At 44.6% G+C, this 22962-nt stretch overlaps 1 pseudogene; it reads left to right on the top strand.

The window, feature by feature from the left end:
* The first annotated feature begins 622 nt into the window (after positions 1 to 622).
* LOC115160297 (inactive carboxypeptidase-like protein X2) lies at positions 623 to 22898 on the top strand (annotated as a pseudogene).
* The last annotated feature ends 64 nt before the right edge of the window (positions 22899 to 22962 follow it).

Here is a 22962-nt window from a genome sequence, read left to right as displayed (position 1 = left end):
CTATTGATATTCGTGCACAAGTGAAGCAGCATCACTTTCACTCTGAGAGGACTCGATTACTTAGAATGACAACCGGAGTTCACGTGTCCCACCAGTGTAAAATCACACAATTGCAAATAATGACAAGCCAAGCGACAAAAAGGAACACGGTTGTAAAGAAAACAGCACATTTTAACCAGATGCTCTGCAATAAATAACCGAGCCAGCTGAGAGCGCTCATTAGCATTTTAAAGTGCCCGCGCAGGGATTCCTTCTTCCACGCACTCGGCCAGAGTTGTATGTTCGTGTGTGTGTCCAGGCGTGTTGCGCACGCCAAATTACGCTCGCAGGAAGGAGCAGATGTTTTTCTTGCAGAGCGCAGCAGTGCACTTGTAATTGTGGAAATGTTAATTTTATGCGGGGGAGCGGCGTGTGCTTGACCTGTATAAATTGAGGGGTGCCAGGGCAACAATAATCAGACACGGGGATGTAAGTTGGCGCACGCAGTGGTACTCGAGTTCTCTGCCACCTCCTTCATTGAACAACATGCGCATTTTCGTCCAAATTTACACAACAGAAAATTAAAATGCAGCCAGAAAAGTTGTCACAGGTTAGCAGAACCTCTTTCTCTGTAGCAGACATCATGGATCCGTCTAAATTCACTGGGAGTCCAAGCAGTACCCATCTGAGCCATCGTTCAACTGCTGAGAGTGATGCTGCAAGACAGACCACAGGTAGGAGTTTTCAGTTATTCTAACTACTTATTATGAAAACTTAAAGGGGTTTAAAGCCATTTACTTACTACTTATATTTTATAAATAAATATTATCCTTAGATTGAGATATAGGGTTGATGCAGAAGTTTAGTTTATAGGCGTAGGCTAGTACTACCACAGTTGATACAGTAGTATTAGTTATTTCCTAGAAGGCAGTGTTGAGTTATTTATTTTTGGGCCAGCCCTGAACAATTAACTTTTAACATTATTCTTTATCAACATTCAACCCATATCATCATAACTGCCGATTAGAATGGTTGAGGTCCCTCTCTAAACTCACTCTTTTCAGTTTTCAGGTGGGGCAGCCATTCCAGAAAGCCATTCCAAGAGAGTAGAATTCCCAAGTGGTCCAGCAGCCAGTAAATGCTCCACCACAGTGGACTCATCTGTGTTGGCGGAAAGGGAGACTAGCGAGTCTCACCCTGCATCTGTGTGCCGTAGCCTGGAGAGGTCAAAGGGAAAGTCACGGCGGGTTCGGACAGCGTTCACCTTGGATCAACTACACATTCTAGAACATAGTTTCCACAGCAGCCACTACCTGTCTGTGTTCGAGCGCTATGCCATCGCCTTGATGCTCTGTCTCACAGAGACCCATGTTAAGATCTGGTTCCAAAATCGACGCACCAAGTGGAAGAAAGAGTGTGAGGGGAAAGGGCTGCCTGAGCAGCAGCTCCAGTGTGGGGTCAGATACCCCTCACCTCCTCCTGTCTATCCTACAACCCTTCCACTGTACAACAAAATGTATTTTCACCAGGGACCACAGATTCAAATGTTCATGCCACCAACCTTCCTCACTCCACAATACCACCAACATCAATTTTAGATGAGAACATTTTTAGCTTACCATTTGCACAAATTATGGTTGACCATAGTAAGTTGTTATTTTCTATAGTAGAGTGGTCAGGGTGTGACAGGGGGTGTTTTGGGTGGTTGTTCTATGTGTTTTATTTCTATGTTTAAGTTCTAGTTTTTCTATTTCTATGTTGGGATTGTTTGGGTTGATCTCTAATTGGAGGCAGCTGATCCTCGTTGCCTCTGATTAGATATCATATTTAAGTAGGGGGTTTTCGCTTCCTGTTTTGTGGGTTATTATCTTTTGAGTAGTGTGGTTTCCCCTCTCTGCGTCATGTTGTTTTTGTATATTCAAGTATTTTCGTGTATTGCATTTAGTTTCAATATAATAAAATGTGTGGAACTATGAACACACTGCATTTTGGTCTGACCCTTCAAACAGCCGTGACACTTTCTTGCAAACTCTAAACCCAACAATGCAGTAATCAATATCAATGAAGTACTAAAAATCACATAAATTACAAAAAAACTATAAATAAAAATAAGAAATAAGAAGAACACAAGAAAGTAAGAAGTTATATACAGGGTCAATTCCAGTACCATATTTACAATGTGCATGGATACTGGAGGAATAGAGGTAGACATTTATATGGGTAAGGTGACTAGGCATCAATATATATGATGGACAGAGTAGCAGAAGTTTATATGATGCTTGTACGTGAGTGTGTGTGTGTGTGGGTGTAGATTAAGTGTAAATATGTCTGCATGTTATGTGTGTCCTGTGAGTGTGCATAGAGAGTGCCAAATATAAAATACAAGGGTCAACTCAGTTTATTAGGCACTTTGTTAGCTGTTATGACTTAGGGATAGAAGCTGTTCAGGAACCTGTTGGTGTGGCTGGAGCATTTAACGATTTTCCGGGCCTTCCTTTCACACTGCCTGATGTAGAGGTCCTGGATGGCAGGGAGCTCAACCCCAGTGATGTACTGGGCTGTCCGTATCACCCTCTGTAGCACCATGCGATTGAGGGCAGTGCTGTTGCATACCAAGCAGTGATGCAGCCAGTCAAGATGCTCACAAAAGTGAGTGCAGCTGTATAACTTTTTGAGGATTTGAGGGCCCATGCCAAACCTTTTTAACCTCCTGAGGGTGAAGAAACCATTTTAAGTCCTTAGTGATTGGGACACCGAGCAACTTGACGCTCTCAACCACCTCAACTGCAGCCCCGTCATTTTGTTTCCTGTATTTCACGATCAGCTCCTTGGTCTTACTGACGTTGAGGGAGAAGTTGTTGACCCATCACCACACTGCCAGGTCACTGACCTCCTCCCTGTAGTAATGGCGCTGGAGGGGATGGCTGGCGCTTTACGGGCTCCTAACCAACTGTGCAATTATTTATTTATTTTCGCATTGTTTGTAAATTATTTTGTACATAATGTTGCTGCTACTGATTTCCAACAATGACGAGACAGCCTACAGGGAGGAGGTGAGGGTCCTGGGAGTGTGGTGCCAGGAAAATAACCTCTCAATCAACGTCAACAAAACAAAGGAGCTGATTGTGGACTTCAGGAAACAGCAGAGGGAGCAACCCCCTATCCACATCGACGGGACCGCAGTGGAGAAGGTGGAAAGCTTAAAGTTCCTCGGCGTACACATCACTGACAAACTGAAATGATCCACCCATACAGACAGTGTGTGGTGAAGAAGGCACAACCTCAGGACCCTGAAGAAACTTGGTTTGGCACCTAAAACCCTCACAAAGTTTTACAGATGCACAATTGAGAGCATGCTGTCGGGCTATATCACCGCCTGGTACAGCAACTGCACAGCCTGCAACCGCAGGGCTTTCCAGAGGGTGGTGCAGTCTGCCCAAAGCATCACTGGGGGCAAACTACCTGCCCTCCAGGACACCTACAGCACCCAATGTCACAGGAAGGCCAAAAAGATCATCAAGGACAACAACCATCCGAGCCACTACCTGTTCACCGCTATCATCCAGAAGGAGAGGTCAGTACAGGTGCATCAAAGCTGGGAACGAGAAACTGAAAAACAGCTTCTATCTCAAGGCCATCTGACTGTTAAATAGCCATAACTAGAACCTGAGATGCTGCTGCCCTAGATAGACCTAAAATGACTGGCCACTTGATTAATGGAACACTAGTCACTTTAATAATGTTTACATATTTTGCATTACTCATCTCATATGTACAGTTGAAGTCGGAAGTTTACATACATTTAGGTTGGAGGCATTAAAACTCGTTTTTCAACCACTCCACACATTTCTTGTTAAGTCGGTTAGGGCATCTACTTTGTGCATGACACAAGTAATTTTTCCAACAATTGTTTACAGACAGATTATTTCACTTATAATTCACTGTATCACAATTCCAGTGGGTCAGAAGTTTACATACACTAAGTTGACTGTGCCTTTTAACAGCTTGGAAAATTCCAGAAAATGATGTCATGGCTATAGAAGCTTCTGATAGGCTAATTGACATAATTTGAGTCAATTGGAGCTGTACCTGTAGATGTATTTCAAGGCCTTCCTTTAAACTCGTTGCCTCTTTGCTGGACATCATGGGAAAATCAAAAGAAATCAGCATAAAAATTGTAGACCTCCACAAGTCTGGTTTATCCTTGGGAGTAATTTCCAAATGCCTGAAGGTACCACGTTCATCTGTACAAACAATAGTACGCAAGGATAAACACCATGAGACCACGCAGCTGTCATACCGCTCAGGGAGGAGACATGTTCTGTCTCCTAGAGATGAACGTACTTTCGTGCAAAAAAGTGCAAATCAATCCCAGAACAAGAGCAAAGGACCTTGTGAAGATGCTGGAGGAAACAGGTACAAAATTATCTATATCCACAGTAAAATGAGTCCTAAATCGACATAACCTGAAAGGCCGCTCAGCAAGGTAGAAGCCACTGCTCCAGAACCGCCATAAAAAAAGCCAGACTACGGTTTGCAACTGCACATGGGGAAAAAGTTCGTACTTTTTGGAGAAATGTCCTCTGGTCTAATGAAACAAAAATAGAACTGTTTGGCCATAATGACCATCGTTATGTTTGGAGGAAAAAAGGGGGAGGCTTGCAAGCCGAAAACACCACCCAACCGTGACGCACGGGGGTGGCAGTTGTGGGGGCTTTGTTGTGGGGGCTTTGCTGCAGGAGGGAGTGGTGCACTTCACAAAATAGATGGCATCATGAGGATGTGGATATATTGAAGCAGCATCTCAAGACATCAGTCAGGAAGTGAAAGCTTGGTTGCAAATGGGTCTTCCAAATGGACAATGACCCCAAGCATAGTTCCAAAGTTGTGGGAAAATGGCTTAAGGACAACAAAGTCAAGGTATTAGAGTGGCCATCACAAAGCCTGACCTCCATCCTATAGAGAATTAGTGGGCAGAACTGAAAAAGCATGTGCGAGCAAGGAGGCCTACAAACCTGACTCAGTTACACCAGCTCTGTTAGGAGGAATGGGCCAAAATTCACCCAACTTATTGTGGGAAGCTTGTGGAAGGCCTCCCAAAAAGTTTGACCCAAGTTAAACAATTTAAAGGCAATGCTGCCAAATACTAATTGAGTGTATGTAAACTTCTGACCCACTGGGAATGTGATGAAAGAAATAAAAGCTGAAATAAATCATTCTCTCTACTACTATTCTGACATTTCACATTCTTAATATAAAGTGGTGATCCTAACTGACCTAAGACAGGGAATTTTTACTAGGATTCAATGTCAGGAATTGTGAAAAACTGAGTTTAAATGTGTTTGGCTAAGGTGTATGTAAACTTCCGACTTCAACTGTATTCTATTCTATTCTACTGTATTTTAGTCTATGCCGCTCCGACATTGCTCATCCAAATATTTATATATTCTTAATTCCATTCCTTTACTTTAGATTTGTGTGCATTGTGTGTACTGTTATGAAATTGTTAGATATTACTGCGCTGTTGGAGCTAGAAACTCAAGCAAAAGGAACACCTATGTGAGAATGCTATTCATTAACTACAGCTCAGCGTTCAACACCATAGTGCCCACAAAGCTCATCACTAAGCTAAGGACCCTGGGACTAAACACCTCCCTCTGTAACTGGATCCTAGACTTCCTGACAGGCCACCCCCAGGTGGTAATGGTTGGCAACAACACATCTGCCACGCTGATCCTCAACACTGGGGCCCCTCAGGGATGCGAGCTTAGTCCCCTCCTGTACTCCCTGTTCACCCACGACTGAGTGGCCAAACATGACTCCAACACCATCATTAAGTTTGCTGACGACACAACAGCTTAGTGATGAGCTTTGTGGGCACTATGGTGTTGAACGCTGAGCTGTAGTTAATGAATAGCATTCTCACATAGGTGTTCCTTTTGTCCAGGTGGGAAAGGGAAGTGTGGAGTGCGATTGAGATTGTGTCATCTGTGGATTCCGTTGGCGCGGTATGTGAATTGGAGTGGGTCTAAGGTTTCCGGGATGATCAGAGACCTAGCAGTGTGGTGACAGGACAACAACCTCTCCCTCAGTATGAGCAAGACAAAGGAGCTGATCTTGGACTACAGAAAAAGGTTGGCAGAACACACCCCCATTAACATTGACGTGGCTGTATTGGAGTGGGTAGAGTGTTTCAAGTTCCTTGGTGTCTACATCACCAACAAACTATCATGGACCAAATACACCAAGACAGTCATGATTATGACATGACAGCACATTTTCTCCCTCAGGAGACTGAAAAGATTTGGCATGGATCTCCAGATCCTCAAAAAGTTCTACAGCTGCACTATCGAGAGCATCCTGACCGATTGCATCACTGCCTGGTATGGCAACTGCTCGGCATCTGACCTGTGGCTCAGTTGGTAGAGCATGGTGTTTGCAACGCCAGCATGGTGTGTGCAACGCCAGGGTTGTGGGTTCGATTCCCACGGGGGACCAGTACAAAAAAAATGCATGAAATGAAATCTATGCATTCACTACTGTAAGTCGCTCTGGATAAGAGCGTCTGCTAAATGACTAAAAGGTAAAATGTACAGAGGGTAGTGCATACGGCCAAGTACATCCCTGGGGCCAAGCTTCCTGCCATACAGGACCTATATACTAGGCGGTGTTAGGGGAAGGCCCCAATAATTGTCAAAGACTCCAGTCACCCAAGTCATAGAATTTTCTCTCTGCTACCACACGGTAAGCGGTACCAGAGTGCCAAGTCTAGGACCAAAGGGCTCCTTAACAGCTTCTACCCCTAAGCCATAAGACTGCTGAACAATTAATCAAATAGCCACCCGGACTATTTACATTGATCCCACTGCTGCTACTTGCTGTTTATTATCTATGCATAGTCACTTTACCACTATCTACATGTACAAATTATCTTGACAAATCTGTCCCCCCACACATTGACTCGGTGCTGGTATATAGCCTCGTTAATGTAATTTTATTGTGGTACTTTTTTATTTTATATATTTTGTAAAAAAAAATTGTAAATATTTTCTTAATTCTATTTATTGATCTGCATTGTTGGTTAAGGGCTTGTAACTAAGCATTTCATGGTATATACCTGTTGTATTTGGCGCATGTGACAAATACAATTTGATTTGTAGTTTGTTTCATTGTTGCCGGTGATCAGGCCTACCACCGCCGTGTCATCAGCAAACTTTATGATGGTGTCGTGCGTGGCCACACAGTCGTGGATTAACAGGGAGAACAGGAGGGACTAAGCACAGACCCCTGTGGGGCCCCCATGTTGAGGGTCAGCATGGCGGAGATGATGTTGCCTAACCTCACTACCTGGGGGCAGCCTATCAGGAAGTCCAGGATCCAGTTTGCATAGGGAGGTGTTCAGTCCCAGGGTCCTAGGTTTGGTGACAAGTTTAGAGGGGACAATAGTGAGCTGTAGTCAATGAACAGCATTATCACATAGGTATTACTCTTATCTAGGTGGATGAGCGCAGTGGGGAGTGCAATTGAGATTGTGTCATCTATAGATTTGTTTGTGCGGTATGCAGATTTGAGTGGATCTAGGGTGTCTGGGATGATGGAGTTGATATGTGCCATAACCAGCCTTTCAAAGCACTTCATGATTACAGATGTGAGTACTACAGGGCGGTAGTCATTGTGGCATGAAGCCTTAGAGTTCTTGGGAACAGAATTGATGATGATCAGTTTAAGACGTGGGGATTACAGACTACAGAATATGCCTGCCAGCTGTTCTGCGCATACTCTAAGAACTGTCCTCCAATACCATCCGGCCCCACGGCCTTGCGAGTGTTGACCTGATTAAAAACCTTACTCACGTCGGCCTCGGAGAGCGAGATCACCCAGTCCTCTGGGTCGGTGGCGGCCCTCAAGCACAGTATGGTGTTGTTATTGTCGAAGCGTGCATAAAATGCATTGAGTTTGTCTGGTAGAGAAGCATTGTTGGGCAGATCACGGCTGGGTCTTCCTTTGTAATTTGTAATGGACTGCTGCCCTTGCCACATGCGGCGGGAGTCGCAGCCTTTGTAATATGATTCCACCTTATTCCAATATTGTCCTTTTGCTAATTTGATTACTCTGCGGAGGTCATACCAGGACTTCTTGTACTTATTCCTGTCCTTAGCCATAGCCTCAGGGTTGTCCGCGATAGCCCTGTGTGTGTGGTAGCGCTGTCCTTTAGCTTAGCGCCAACTTCAGTGTTAATCCAACGCTTTGATTGGGGAAGCAGTGACCCTTCACTGTGACAATAAAGCCAGTGATGAAGGTGGTTAGCTCGTCGATGTCATTGCCGGAGTCTTGGAACATATTCCAATCAGCGCCAGCAAAGCAGCCCTGTAGCATAATATCCGATTCTGATGAACATTTCTCAATAAAGCAAGTCAAGGGTACTTCCTGTTTGAGCTTCTGCCTGTAAACAGGAAGCAGGAGAATGGAGTCATGATCTGATTTGCCCGAATGGGGGACGAGGGAGGGCCTTGTATGCTTGCTTGTGGGTAGAGTAACAGTGGTCTAGGACTTTATCGACGCTTGTGGCGAAAGAGATTTGTTGATGGAAGTTTAGCATCATGTGTCAATGACGTGGTATTAAAATCACTAGCAACAAAATAAAGCAGCCTTCGGGTGCAAGTTTTCCTGCTTGTTTATAGCCTCGTACAGTTTGTTAAGGTTCAGCTTTTTATATTTCTTGACCTGTGGTGTAATGTACACAACAGTCACGATAACAGCTGAAAACTCCCTCGGGAGGTAGAAGGGTCGGCTTTTGACCATCAGGTATTCCAAGACGGTGAACAATGGGTCGAGACTTCCACTGCGCTCGAGTCAGTCACCATTTTGTTGTTGATGAAAAGGCAAACCCCTCCCCCTCTCTGACTCCACTGTCCAGTCCGCTCAGTGAATGGAGAATCTATTGAGTTGGATAGCAATGTTGTACGAAAGCCATGTTTCAGAAAAGCAGAGAATATTGCACTTAAGAGAGTCCCGTCATTAGCAAATCCGCGATCAAAGGTCATCCAACTGTGACTGTACAAGGGAATTATATGTTTAAAGGTAATGATTAAAGAATCCCACCCTGAAACGTAACTAATTAGTAATTAGTAGTTTATGTAGCATGTATAATGAATAATTAAAGTACTAAATGTAAGTCTCATAAGGTTTAGTAGAGACCCGGAAGGAAGAGAAATGTATGTGTGTATGTGTGTGCCTAAGAAAATATCAAGAACAATTAGACTGTTTGACCCGACCTAGCGAGAACTTTGAGAAACTTATGAGAGGACAGGGAGTACCTCTCAAGGTTCCTCTAATCTCGGGGGAGATGTGTGTGTATGTGTGTAGGATATCTACTGTTTGTGTGGAGGTATGTGCGTAAGTAGGGAGTGAGTTATAAAATGAATGTCTTTGTATAATGGACTTCAGAACGTTCTCTGAATAAACTGTACGAACCTTTTGCATAAGCTGAGTCTTTGCCTAATTGTTCTTAACCCAGTATCTTACAAACCTTGGGGATTAGTCAAAGTTTATTGATTGTTAGTTATTATCATTGGGATTGAAAATTCTCATGACAACATTGGCCAATAGAATGGAGTGAATAGGTGGCCGGTTTTCCCTTCGCTTTAATCTTGCCAGGACTCCCCCTCTCTTACCTCCGTAATGCCAGTGTTTCATTTTGGATACCCCCGAAAATTGGGTCAGAATTACAGAAAGAGCCCAGAGCATATGAGTTGAAGTTGAAGCTGGAATTAAGGCAAGTAAATATGCTGATCTGATGTTCAGAAGTTCTTGTCGGTTATAAGAAATGATAGTGGATACATTTTGTGAAAATAAATCATTTAAAAAAAGAAGAAAATCCCCCCAAAATTAAATGAAATAACAAAGTTGGGTTGGACCCAACCATACAGTACAGCGCCATATTTTGTGGGTTCCTCTCTGAAACCTCTCTGCCTGATGCTATCTGGCCTGAGAGGGAGAGTAACTGAGCAGCAGAACTTTCTGAAATATTTTTCAGAAAACTTTTCTCTACAGTTCCGACATGTAGAATTGTGTTGTAAAACACTTCTGAGTCAGTTACTCCTTAAGCATCTCACTGTAAAATGACTCACAGGAAACAGGAAACATTCCAGTTCAGTACCGTGTGTGTGTGTATGTGAACTTCTTCGGGATCAGTGTCCCTTCCACGGGAATGTTGAGCTAACGTAGGCTAATGCGATTAGCATGAGGTTGTAAGAAACAAGAACATTTCCCAGGACATAGACATATCTGATATTGGCAGAAAGCTTAAATTCTTGTTAATCTAACTGCACTGTCCAATTTACAGTAGCTATTACAGTGAAATAATACCATGCTATTGTTTGAGGAGAGTGCACAATTTTGAACATAAAAGTTATTAATAAACAAATTAGGCACATTTGGGCAGTCTTGATACAACATTTTGAACAGAAATGCAATGGTTCATTGGATCAGTCTAAAACGTTGCACATATACTGCTGCCATCTAGTGGCCAAAATGTATATCGCACCTGGGCTGGAATAATACATTATGGCTTTCCTCTTGCATTTCAAAGATGATGGTCCAAAAAAAATTACAAAAGAACGGTTGGTTTTTTCTTTGTATTATCTTTTACCAGATCTAATGTGTTATATTCTCCTACATTCCTTTCACATTTCCATAAACTTCAAAGTGTTTCCTTTCAAATGGTACCAATAATATGCATATCCTTGCTTCAGGGCCTGAGCTACAGGCAGTTAGATTTGGGGATGTAATTTCAGGCGAAATTTTTAAAAAGGGGCGGATCCTTAATTAAGTATGGTGCTTGTATAGATGGCAAACACATCTGGTCTGACTCATGACAGGAACAGGGTGATAAGCGATGGTTCACTGGGTTCTCTTTCCATCCCTTCCCCTTTCATGTATCTTTTTACAACCCTTCTCTCCTTATCGTCCTCTCTACCTCCCTCTTCCCCATCCCCCTCTCTCTCGCCGTCCTCTCGCCATTTCCCTCTGTTGCAGTGAGGCCAAAGCCGCACATACAGATAGGAAAACTAACATTTGCTTTGCATTTAGAAACCACACAGCTAGCTATCTGTCAGCAGCATGTTCTCGGTTGAGACTGTTGACGCCTAGACCCTTTGTTTTCTCCCTAGAGTAGAGTTTATTATCAACCAATCATCATGAAGACCAATTTTTTTAAAAGCATGTTGACATATACAATTGTCTTGTGACTGAATATTTACTTTAATTGTGCTGATAAAAAGTTCTAACGTTTTACGTGTTTGTTTCGTAGTGGAAAAGTGGAAAGACTCCCTGCTGTATGGATTTGTGAGTAACGGTGTGGTGTGTGGCTGATTATGGGTTTTTAGTAACTGCGTGTTTGCGTGCATCTGCATGTGTGTATGTGTGACTAACACTACAGTAATTCAGTGATGAGGGAGAGCTTGACTGTGATATGCACTTAGAGGTTTTCTTGGCAGAACCAACTCCAGTCTATAATGACATGCACTGAGAGTCGGGAAGTAAGTTCAGGGAGTGAGTGTTTTAATAAATAAACAGAACATAATCCAAAACAAGAAACACTAACAGCACACAGACATGAAACAGAAACAATGACACCTGGGAAAGGAACCAAAGGGAGTGGCATATATAGGGAAGGTAATCAGGGAAGTGATGGAGTCCAGGTGAGTCTGACGACACGCAGGTGCGTGTAATGATGGTGACAGGTGTGCTCCATAATGAGCAGCCTGGTGACCTAGAGGCTGGAGAGGGAGCGTACGTGACAGAGGTCTCATGACCTGGACTAAGTCCACATGATATAATATACTGACTTAGATCAAATATATTATTAAAAAAATACGATTTTTGTTGATTTCCTGCATACCCAGGCCCTTGATTATAAGAAGATTAAAATATAAATTTGTTCAAAATACAGAAAATGGGAAGGACAATTTATGACTGGGCCCAGTTGTAACAATGAAACGTACGTTTCATGTGCACAGTATTACATTCTCCACTGCATGGAACAAAGCCATAAGCCTACTAGTTCTTTCCAAAGCCATTCAGGACTGTTAGAATTAGGTAACATAAAAAAAAGGCTGAATTGGCAGAATCCAGAACCACTGAGAGATATTTTATTTGGTTGTGCTGCATGAAGATCAAATTATGAATCAAAATTACAAGATTTATGTATTTGTCTTGTGATAAAATGGCATGATTCATGGTGCCACAGGGATCGTTGGGAGCTTCCTTGTTTTTACCTTCAGACATCCATGTATCTTCATGGAAGATCATTCCCCTTCTTTAAGCTTGAGTTTTCACTGACTTTGTAGTATAACCCCATTGGTTGACAGCACTTAAGGAGCATCCTCACTCACCAATAGGATGTTAGTGGAACAGGTGAGTAGACCAAGAGAGAACAGACCTTTTACTGGGTGGTGTGTTTAGCTGGCCTGGCTGTGTGTGTGAGGATGTTGACATTTACATTTTAGACAGCTAGGTCATCATGGAACCATAACATAGCTGCAGGAGCTGGTCTACTTAAGTCTACTGGGAGAAAATAAGCTCTTCGCTGTTCATACACTCCTGTGTCTGTCTGCTAGTCTGAGGGTAATTACATATAGGATCACAATCACTAATACTTTTCATTACAAACTAAACCTTTTCTACAAACACATACCAAATGAAGCATTATCCACAGCTAATCAACCAGGAATAGTTAGACAGATGTCGACACCAGGGACGTCAACACAGCAGGTTTGGGTTTGGCCGGCTGGCTGCTTGGTCTGAAACCAAAACAAAGCAGTGACCATGTATCATTACTGACCCACTGAACACTGTGGGAGGAGGAATGTGATCAGGCCTGCCCTTCAGGAAATCTGGGAGAGAAGAGAGGGAGAAAGAGAGGGCAAAGGGATACCTGTGGAGAGATTTCTGCTGTCTGCTTCTCTCTCTCTCTCTCTCTTTCATGCTGTATTTAGTGGTCCCATATTCTGTTTCAACCTTGTGTTCTCTTGCTCAATTTTTCTGGATGGGGCTGGGGTGTAGTAATTGTGGTGGTCACTTTCTCACTTACACTCACTCTCTCTCTCTCCATTTCTCTTTTCAGCCAGGGCAAAGAAAGCCACAGAGAAGGAGGCCAAAGCCAAGAAGCAGAAAGCCAACAAGGCGCCCAAAGCCCCGAAACCCACTAAAAAACCCAAAGCCACCAAGGCACCCAAGAAGCCCAAGGCCACCAAGGCACCTAAAGCCACCAAGGCACCTAACACAAAGCCCAAAGCTACCAAGGCCTCCAAGACAACAGAATGGAAGGAGGAGGGGATGAAGCCGGTGACCAGAAGACCCAGTCAGGAAGAGGAGGAGGAGAAACTCCTGATTGAGCTGGGCCGGGACAGACGTACCTATATATATATATTAGGACATCTCTGTTCTAATCTGTTCCCTATTAGTTGCTTTTTTTCCATCTCATATCTTTAAAAACAAGCAGGCCACGTTAATTTAGGGGTGGCAGGTAGCCTAGTGGTTAGAGCGTTGGACCAGTAACCGAAAGGTTGCTAGATTGAATCCCCGAACGACAGTAAAAATCTGTCGTTCTGCCCTTGAACAAGGCACGTAACCCACTGTTCCCTGGCCGTCATTGTAAATAGGAATTTGTTCTTATCTGACTTGCCTAGTTAAATTTAAAAAAATTAATGGTACAGTATAATCTCGTTAATTTGCAATGCGAGGTGACTGAGCCAATATTTCTCTGTTGTGGTTTGTATGTGATGTTTCTGCCCAGTAGACAGCAGACCCTCGGGACCCACACCTCCCTCTGCTGGCTCCAAGACCCTGACAGAGCATGGTCAAGATTACTGGGACACCAAGCTTATGTCTGACATGACTCAACGATCTATCACTTTCAATCCAATCTTCTCTGATTTGAAGCATGAATTTAGTTTGGCAAAGATTATGATCATATGTCATCAATAAGCTATTACAACAAAAGCAAAACACTCATGTTGTCAAAGCCATTTCTAATGTTTGTGAAAGTTGAGATGAAACACATTGATTTTCATGTACAGTACTGTAGTTGTTCAGCCCTCTAAGACATCTAAATGTCTTTTACCATCTCTAACAGTGGACAGAGAGAGGACCACCACTGAGGTCATCATGTATGTACCAGGTAAATAGCCCATCACATAACAAATGAATTGGGCGGTACTCGAAACGACACATTTTAATAATTCAACATATTTACCATGCATGCAAATTTTCTTTCAGAGGGAACCACAGTGCCCTGGTACGAAGAGTATGATTATGCAGACTGTACGTACATTACATGTTATGTCTGTCTGTCTGTCTCGCTTTCCTGCAATTGTTTGGTCATGTATGATCACCTGTACAAGCAGCTTGTACTGTCTGCATTCGTTGTGTGATCGTGTTAGTAAGAGCACCTCTCTCTAACCCCCGTCTAACCTCTCTTAAACTCTCTTTAATCTCTCTCTAACCTCTGCTCTCTCTCTCTCCACAGTGGCAGCTAAAAAACTTGAGGAGGAGGCAGAGAAAGCTCACAAGGAGAAGGAGGAAAAAGGTCTGAATCACTTTATCTGTCTGACAGAGAGAAACCTGTAGCCCTGTCCCTTTAGGGCCCCCTTATGTGTTAATTCATCACTTACAGAGATGACTGGATTGTTTATACAACAAGGACCATTATAGCCTGTAGATTGCAACATTGTCAGTGTTGAGGAGTGGAGGGAGAAAAGGACTGTGGCTGTGTGTGAGAGAGGGGGATGGATTGAGGAAGGGGTGGGGATGGGGCGGGAGAAGGATAGGAAGAGAGTTTATCAAAACAGCTACTGCCATGTGTTGGGGCCCTGGGCCAGTAGACATCAGTAAGATAGACGGGGGAGAAGGGGAATGGAGAAAGAGAGGGAAGAAGGGAGAAAGGGTAGGAGGGTGTTGGGGTTTATTTTGAGTGTGTGCAGGACTGCAGGCTGTCTGCTTGAGTTTTCAATTGTATACTTAAAAATCAGTCTCTACCCTGTGTATCAGTATAGTTTCATTGGATAAAATGATACATATGTTTACAAGAATATGCAGACTTATTGGAGGGAAAATGGAATGGCAGTGACTGTAATATTCAGTATTCTACAAGCAGCAGCACATATGGAAGTATTTGATGCTTGGTGAGCTGGAGAGCCATGACCGTGTGTAAACATGCCTAGTCACATCTTGTTTTCCCATCATGCATCACAGTGAAGCGGCTGAGGAAGAAGTGGGAGGAGGAAGAGGAGGAGAGGCTGAGGCAGATCCCGGTACATGCCGAACCCAAGAGTAAGAAAATCACCTCAACACTGGTTTTCATATTCATTCATGAGCAGCTTCAACTTCACTTGAGGGGCAGCAGGTAGCCTAGTGATTAAGAGCATTGGACCAGTAAACAAAAGGCGTTGGTTCATATCCCAGAGCTGACTAGGTGAAACGTCTGTCAATGTGCCATTGAGCAAGTCACTTTACCCTAAAGTTTTGGTTTTGGTATCAGCTGGTATCAAAATGTGCAGCCAGGGGTGGGCCCCAGGACAGACTTTGGGAAACCCTGCCTTACATGACTGTCTATCTCCTGCAGCTGGACTGTTGGCCTGTTTTCTCCTGTCTACTGTAACAACCTGGCTTTCTCCCCAATCAGACTTCTGGTCCTGCCAGAAAGACATGTTTTACTGAACTGTCAGACTAGGAGACGACTAGCATTTTCTCTCTCTTTCCCTTCCTCTTACAAGCACCAGATTTTAGACTTGTTTTATGACCTTTCGAGACCTCATAAAAAGGAAAATGGTTGCTGCGAGAAAATATATATTTTTGCCGCACTGAAAACAAACCATTCTCTTTTCACCCTTTCAGAATCTACAAAAGCATTGTGTGTATGTGTTGGTCAGTGTGCGTGCATGCCTGCGTGTGTGTTTGTGTAAGATGTGGTCAGCATCAACTGAGTGTTTTCAGCCTGTTGCTCTTGACGACTACAGACCAAAACATTTAGCCGACAGAAACTTTTTTGTAATCTTTATTTGACAATAAAGCAGATAAAACGAAAATGAAATAATGCTTTTTTTTGGAGTGTGTCACATGATTTATGAGTTGTTTTGTTCCTAGAATGCCCTCCTCTAGGTCTGGAGTCCCATCGTGTTGACGATGACCAGCTGCTGGCCTCTTCTCAGTCTCACCAAGGCTTCTCTGCTCAGCGGGGCAGGCTCAACATGCAGGTAAACACGGTACTACATTACACTGTAGTATAGATACAGAGTACTACACCATAGTACTGCCTCATTTAAGTCTCACCACGGCTTCTTTGCTCAGAGAGGCATGCTTAACGTGCAGGTATACACAGTATGATACACTATCACTGGCGTACCAGACGCCCCCGCAGCCCCCGCAAGGCATGTGGGCCCACTGGCTCTGGGGGCACTAAACCCAATAACAAAACAACAACAACAACATAATAGGATATGAACATGTCATATGCCATGGCAAATATGTTTAGAATGACAGGAAATTTGCTTTAAAATAGCAACATTTTCTCTCAGCCTCATGGCAAAATGTGTAGAATAGCATGAGATTAGCTATAAAACTGCACATTTTTCTCTTTCCTCCATAGCTAAATGTGTAGAGTTGTAGGAAGTTAGCTATTTCCTCCTCCCCATTGCGGACCTTGTGTGTGTGGGGGGGGGACATTTATAGATACAGAATGTTGTAATACCCATTATACTTGTTGTATTCTAATGTTCCTGTATACAAATGCACAAACCAAATCTTCACATAAAATCATGAGAAAAGTCAGAACACACACAGCCCCAACAGATCTGACGAGTGAGGGGGCTATTTTGTCTTCCCAGAGCTCCGGTGATGAGGAGGGTGTGTACGGGGGTGCATGGTGTGCTGAGCCAGAGGAGAAGAACCACTGGTTTGAGGTGGACGCTCGCAGAGAGGTGGAGTTCACTGGACTCATCGTACAGGGCAGGAACTCAGACACAGCGTAAGTCCTGCTGCCTGGGGTCACTGCACTGGGGTCACTGCACTGTTCACACAGCCAGGTCCAGGTGGAATCCCCATTAACCTGCACAATTGATTTGAAATGAACAACACATGAAATGAATCCAAACCAAACACCATATACATCAATAGGTTGAGTTGTATCCATTAGATAAGCAGAATGCTGTAAAAGGGATTATAGGGAAAAGTCAAAGGAAATGGAATCTTACCTGTGGAATCATCTGGCATTTTGAATGTTAGACATATATGTTGGATATTCGTATGACTTGTAAAGTCTCTCTCTCTCTCGCTCTCTTTTTCTTCTCTCTCTGTATTTCAGGGAAGATTTTGTGTCCACGTTCTACGTGTCCTTCAGTAATGACAGTCGTGATTGGACGGTGCTCCATGACGGCTATGCTGAGTGGGTCAGTAACCTCTCTTATGATTGATCAGTACAGCCGGTAATTTAATATCCAAATAATCTCTTAACTTTCCTCCTCTTTAACCTCTCCCCTCGCCATACCCTCGCCTCCCCAAACCCTCTCCCTCCTCCCCATACCCTCTCCTCCCCTCTCTGTCCCTCTTTCCCTCCTCCCTCCTTCCCTCCCTCCAGTTGTTCTATGGGAATGTGGATAGGGACTCTCCAGTGATGGTGCAGTTTGATTGGCCAACCGTGGCACGTTACATCCGTATCCTTCCCCTGAGCTGGAACGCCAGCCTGTGTCTCAGAGTTGAGGTCATGGCCTGCCAACTGACCAGTGAGTACAGTACAATGCATAACTCCATCAACCTTCCATAAAGTCCAGAACGTCATCACATCCCTAACTCCAACACCTTCATAACCCCTAAAATGACAATAATCACCTCCTCAACCATCCCCCGTTACTCCCCAATGAATGATCGCTCCCATGTGTATTCAGCCATATGCTTCCAATGTCTGCCCACCCCTTCCCACAGGCAGATTCCGTAGTGAGAATGAGGTCAACCCCACAGACAACCTGGATTTCAGACAACACAACTATAAGGACATGAGACAGGTGAGTGTTTAATGAGAGTGTGACGGGTGAGATTGACACTGTCCTTCATTTCTTCCTCATCCCTCTCTCCTCTCCTCCCTTACTCCTCTCTCACTATCTCCCTCCTCTCCCGCTCCCACTCTCCCTCCATCACGCCCACTTCCCACCTCCCTCTCCTCCCTCCCTCTCTCTCCCTCCATTTTTCCATCTCTCCCTCCATCATCAAATCAAATCAAATTTATTTATATAGCCCTTCGTACATCAGCTGATATCTCAAAGTGCTGTACAGAAACCCAGCCTAAAACCCCAAACAGCAAGCAATGCATGTGAAAGAAGCACGGTGGCTAGGAAAAACTCCCTAGGAAAAACTCCCTAGAAAGGCCAAAAATCTAGGAAGAAACCTAGAGAGGAACCAGGCTATGAGGGGTGGCCAGTCCTCTTCTGGCTGTGCCGGGTGGATATTATAACAGAACATGGTCAAGATGTTAAAATGTTCATAAATGACCAGCATGGTCAAATAATAATAATCATAGTAGTCGAGGGTGCAACAAGCACGTCCGGTGAACAGGTCAGGGTTCCATAGCCGCAGGCAGAACAGTTGAAACTGGAGCAGCAGCACGGCCAGGTGGACTGGGGACAGCAAGGAGTCATCATGCCAGGTAGTCCTGAGGCATGGTCCTAGGGCTCAGGTCCTCCGAGAGAAAGAAAGAAAGAGAGAAAGAGAGAATTAGAGAGAGCATATTTAAATTCACACAGGACACTGGATAAGACAAGAGAAATACTCCAGATGTAACAGACTGACCCTAGCCCCCCGACACAAACTACTGCAGCATAAATACTGGAGGCTGAGACAGGAGGGATCAGAAGACACTGTGGCCCCATCCAATGATACCCCCGGACAGGGCCAAACAGGCAGGATATAACCCCACCCACTTTGCCAAAGCACAGCCCCCACACCACTAGAGGGATGTCTCCAACCACCAACTTACCGTCCTAAGACAAGGCCGAGTATAGCCCACAAAGATCTCCGCCACGGCACAACTCAAGGGGGGGGGGGGGGGGCGCCAACCCAGACAGGAAGACCACGTTAGTGACTCAACCCACTCAAGTGACGCACCCCTCCCATGGACAGCATGGAAGAACACCAGTAAGCCAGTGAGTCAGCCCCTGTAATAGGGTTAGAGGCAGAGAATCACAGTGGAGAGAGGGGAACCGGCAAAGCAGAGACAGCAAGGGCGGTTCGTTGCTCCAGCCTTTCCGTTCACCTTCACACTCCTGGGCCAGACTATACTTAATCATAGGACCTACTGAAGAGATAAGTCTTCAGTAAAGACTTAAAGGTTGAGACTGAGTCTGCGTCTCTCACATGGGTAGGCAGACCATTCCATAAAAATGGAGCTCTATAGGAGAAAGCCCTACCTCCAGCCGTTTGCTTAGAAATTCTAGGGACAATTAGGAGGCCTGCATCTTGTGACCGTAGCGTACGTGTAGGTATGTACGGCAGGACCAAATCGGAAAGATAGGTAGGAGCAAGCCCATGTAATGCTTTGTAGGTTAGCAGTAAAACCTTGAAATCAGCCATTGCCTTAACAGGAAGCCAGTGTAGGGAGGGTAGCACTGGAGTAATATGATAACATTTTTTGGTTCTAGTCAGGATTCTAGCAGCCGTATTTAGCACTAACTGAAGTCATTCCCTCATCTCTGCCACTCTCCCTTCTCCCTTGTTCACTTCTTTCCTCCCTCCCTCTCTCCATTACAGATGATGAAGGTGATAAATGAGGAGTGTCCTAACATCACTAGGATCTATAACATTGGGAAGAGCTCTGCAGGCCTGAAGAAGAGATCTCTGACAACCCCGGGGAACACCATACAGGTGTGTGTGTGTTTGTTTGTGTGTGTATGTGTGATAGTTGAGCCATACAGCAAAGGAACACACACACATACCAAGTGATCACAAAACTCCATCACATGATGACGTCATCTTCTTCACCAGGTGAGCCGGAGTTCCGCTACACGGCGGGTCTCCATGGTAACGAGGAACTGGGGCGGGAGCTGCTCCTCCTGCTGATGCAGTTCATGTGTAAGGAGTATAATGACAACAACCCCAGAGTGCGCCGCCTGGTGGCGGGAGTGAGAATACACCTGGTTCCGTCACTCAACCCAGACGCCTACGAACTGGCCTACGAGATGGTGAGGGACCTGGGCTCATTCCAGAAAGATGCTCCAACAAGGAATATACAGTATATGTTTAAACTAATGAAACCGGAACAAATGTTACATTACATACTGTCCTAATCCATATCCGGTTTCTCACACCCCTGGCCCCAAACTCCCTGCTCTTAATCTCTCCAATAGAGATCCTTTCTATATTATTTTCTAGCCTCCTCTCTCCTCTCCAGGGCTCTGAGATGGGGAACTGGGGTCTGGGCCACTGGACTGAGGAGGGATATGATATCTTCCAGAACTTCCCGGACCTCAACAGTGTTCTATGGGGGGCAGAGGACAGAGGCTGGGTCCCACGCATTGTACCTAATCACCACATCCCACTCCCAGAGAACTTCCTCAATGGCTCGGTGGGTGTTAGGGCTACAGATGTTGTTTTTTAATATATATTTTTTTGTATTGTTCATTTTCCAATTATACTAAGGTTTGCATTTCTGGTGTTAGATCTCCATTTCTCTCCATCTCTCTCTCTCTCACACTCTCTCTCTGTAGGTTGCCCTGGAAACCAAAGCCATTATTAACTGGATGGAGCGGACCCCATTTGTGTTGGGAGCCAATTTGCAGGGTGGAGAGAAAGTGGTGGCGTACCCGTTTGACATGCAGCGACCTCCAAAGGCTACAGGGGTGGGCTCTGTTCTGACTGGAATAAGATGAATCAGCACTGGCAGGGCCGGATTACCGAACAAGCACTCAGAGCACATGCCCCGGGGCCCTGACTTCCAGGGCGCCCCCAACCCAAAACATCATGGGGTTGGGGTAGCAAAATGTTAGCAAAATGTTCTCTCAGCATCATGACAAAATGTGAACAAAAGCATAAGATGAGCTATGAAACATTAAAAACAATTCCATGCCCCATTCCAAAAAGTGTACAATTACAGGAAATGTTCTTACAATGAATGACTTCAGCTACCTGCACACTAACTGCTTTGAGCTGTCTGTCTTCCTGGGCTGTGACAAGTTTCCTCATGAGAGTGAGCTGCCTCTGGAGTGGGAGAACAACCGGGAGGCACTACTGTCCTTCATAGAACAGGTGAGAATACACAGATAATATAATACTTATTATAGAATTTTTAAACCATTCTCCTACTTGTTTTTTAATGTATTTAATGTGTCTTTACTGGAATTGGAACTGTATTGCATGCAGTGATGTCATCTGAGCATTGAGCCCTTATATAGGTGCTGTTTCCTGTGCTAGGTGCATCGTGGGATAAAGGGCATAGTGAGGGATATGGAGGGTAAACCCCTGGCCAACGCCACCATTTCTGTGGACGGCATCAAGCACGATGTCAAGACTGGTAAACCTGCATTCACACCCCTGCCAAAGGTGCTTCAACAAAGTACTGAGTAAAAGATCTGAATACTTATGTAAATGTCATTTAAAAAAATATATAATAATTTGCAAAACTTTCTAAATACCTGTTTTTGCTTGTCATTATGGGGTATTGTGTGTAGATTGAGGGGGGGGAAAACAATTTAATCAATTTAGAACAAGGCTGTAACGTAACAAAATGGGGAAAAAGTCAAGGGGTCTGAATACTTTCCGAATGCACTGTATAACATCAAATGACATCGCTGATCCACTTTCTCTCTCTCTCTCTCTGCTCCCTCCCTTTCTCACACCCTCTTCCTCCCTCCCCATATCTCTCTCCCTCTTCTTCTCTCTCACCCCCAACCTATAGCTGCGGCCGGTGACTACTGGCGGTTGTTGAACCCCGGGGAGTACCGTGTGACGGCTCGCGTTGACGGCCACATGCTCCAGACCCGGCTGTGCATTGTGGGCTACGACTCCGGGGCCACCCCCTGTAGCTTCACCCTGGCCAAGTCCAACTGGGACCGAATTAAGCAGATTATGGTCCTCCACGGCAAGAGGCCCATTCGGCTTATTACCAAAGCACCCCCCCGGGCAGGAAGTGACATCAGCGGTGGGTCAGTTGGCAGCGTAGACACAACAAAGACGGGCGCCAGTGGCAGGATGGGTGGTAATTCGGCCAACTCCCATAATGCAGAGCGTCTCCGGCGGTTACGGCTGATGCGCCTGCGCAAGATGCACCAGCAGAGACTCAGGGATAACCTCTCCACCACCACGACCGTTGCCACGACGACCACCACGTCGGCCCCCACAACGACGGCGGAGCTGGAGACAGAGAGCACTACTTCCTGGTATGACTCGTGGTTCCCTGTGGAGAGTTCGTACACAGAGCCCACACCTGCCGAGGTCATCACAGAGATCCAGGAGTCAGAGCCTACACAGGACTACACCTTTGAGTACAAGTTCGATGATTACTAAAGTGAATTGAATTGCTAAAGTAACAAATTACAGTTTTTAAATACACAATCATAAATACACAATCATCACACATATATCAGAGATTAGTCTACATTCTCTCTCTGCAGAGCAGGGAGTTAACAGCCTGTTTTTCATATTATTTACTTAAGCAAGCCTATTCTGAGACGTAGATATAAAATAGCCTTGACATAATAGGGTGCTTCAAATGTTTCACAATAAAAGAGTGAGTATAAAAAGGTTATTTGACACTCAAGCTGAAGTCATGCTTTGCCTCAAAACGTGGATTCTTATGTTTGGTTAGATATGATTACTAATATCAGTGGAAACTGCAGTGTGTATGTATTGTTACATTAAAAGTGTTCAAAAAAGTATATCTTTGTTGTTTATATGATGTAGCGAGGCCTTCACCTACAGGGAAATAGGACCACAACCACA

The sequence above is a fragment of the Salmo trutta genome, chromosome 23 (genome assembly GCF_901001165.1).
Source record: "Salmo trutta chromosome 23, fSalTru1.1, whole genome shotgun sequence".
Classification (NCBI taxonomy): domain Eukaryota; kingdom Metazoa; phylum Chordata; class Actinopteri; order Salmoniformes; family Salmonidae; genus Salmo; species Salmo trutta.
Note: the sequence above shows the minus strand (reverse complement) of the source record. Positions and strands in the feature narration are given on the sequence as shown.